Raw genomic sequence first — 1,762 nt, forward strand, 5'->3', positions numbered from 1 at the left:
GATTTGAGGGGATCCTACCCCGTACTCGGTGTTTAACATTATTTCTCGACGTTTTTATTAGTGATTTGTTTATGCTATTGTTCGTTATTGTTTCAATCGAAGACTAGCTAACTTCCTTTGATTATTTCATGTTGGTGATGATTTCGATAGAATAAATCAACTATAGAAGCAAATAGTATAAACCACGGATTTACAATTTTAGTAGATATACGGAATTGGGTACGTGTCGATAGTGATAGTTCACCCGAATGAAAGCTAGTGGATTCCATAGAATGTAATGCAATCTTGAACTGTTAAATATTTGAGGACACTTGAGTACTGCATGTTTATGATTAGTATTAATATAGCTCGACAGAGTATATTAATTAGTCTAGGGAATTCCGTCGAATGCACGAGTAAAAGTCGAGTGTAATTATTTAAACACGAGTGGTAGGTGAACTGCTAATTCCCAACAAATTTATTTCTCATTTGATTTAATCCAAATTAATCATTGCTTTCTTTACTACGTTTTCTTTGCATTTTAATTATTTTATTTGTTTAATTTACATTAGATTAATCATCAACTCATTTTATCGTTGCTAAAGAAATTTTACTTGAAAATAAAAATAGTGTAACGCAGTCCTTGTGGAACGATACTCGTATTCACATACGTTTATTATAACTTGACTATCGTGCACTTGCGATATTTAAAATCGAGCTTTCATTTATAAGATAAATTTTGGGACTATTCACTGTGCAAGTTTTGCTCGATCAAGTTTTTGGCGCCGTTGCCGGGGACTGTTGATTCACAAATTTTTATTTTTCATTTAAATTCTTTAGTATTATTTATTTTATTGTTATTTGATACTCTCATTGTGTTGCAGATTTTTCTTGTGGTGCATGCGAAGATCACTCAAGTGTAAGCTTGAGCCTTTTGACCCCGAGATCGAACGCACAGCTAGAAGTCGACTACAGCAGCAAAGAGCGAAGGAAAGAATGGAAGGCGATCAAAAAAGAGAGGAGCCAAGGCGTATACCGATGTTGGATTATGCACAGCCGTCTCTTGATGGAGCACGTCCAAGCATCGTAAGACCAGTCATCCGAGTTAATCAGTTTGAGATCAAGCCAGCTATCATTCAGATGATTCAGAACACTGTCCAATTTGGGGGAAGTGCACTTGACGACCCTAATTCTCATATAGCTGACTTTCTTGAAATTTGTGATACTTTTAAGTTTAATGGCATGTCTGATGATGCTGTTCGTTTGCGTTTATTTCCATTTTCACTGAGAGATAAAGCTAAGTCGTGGTTAAACTGTTTGCCTGTAGGGTCTATTACTACATGTGAGGATATGGCAAAGGCATTCCTGATCAAGTACTTTCCTCCGTCGAAGACTATGAAGCTCAGAGCCGACATTACTACTTTTGCTCAATATGAGCAAGAGTCACTTTACGATGCATGGGAGCGCTACAAGGACTTGTTGAGGAGATGTCCACACCATGAGCTGCCTCTTGGGTTAGTTGTCCAAACTTTCTACTACGGTCAGCTTACTCCTAACCGTACTATGATAGATGCTGCTGCCTGTGGTAACTTACTGAGAAAACAGCTGAGGAAGGATATGAGTTATTGGAGGAGATGGCTGCTAGTAGCTATCATCCTCAGTCTGATAGGCAGAGACGAGGGGCTGGAGTTAATCAAGTTAATGATTTGTCGGCGGTTTCAGCACAGTTAGAGGCTTTGAATAGAAAGATTGATGGGATGAGCATGAGTGGGTCGGCTATGCG

The 1,762-nt window shown here is 38.3% G+C and overlaps 1 non-coding gene across 1 annotated transcript; it reads right to left on the reverse strand.

The window, feature by feature from the left end:
* Positions 1-1,377: 1,377 nt before the first annotated feature.
* On the reverse strand, positions 1,378-1,484 carry LOC140804098 (small nucleolar RNA R71). Its single transcript, XR_012112057.1, has one exon. It is a non-coding gene; the product is annotated as a small nucleolar RNA R71 (small nucleolar RNA).
* Between the last annotated feature and the right edge of the window lie 278 nt (positions 1,485-1,762).

This window comes from Primulina eburnea, chromosome 10 (assembly GCF_022965805.1).
Source record: "Primulina eburnea isolate SZY01 chromosome 10, ASM2296580v1, whole genome shotgun sequence".
Classification (NCBI taxonomy): domain Eukaryota; kingdom Viridiplantae; phylum Streptophyta; class Magnoliopsida; order Lamiales; family Gesneriaceae; genus Primulina; species Primulina eburnea.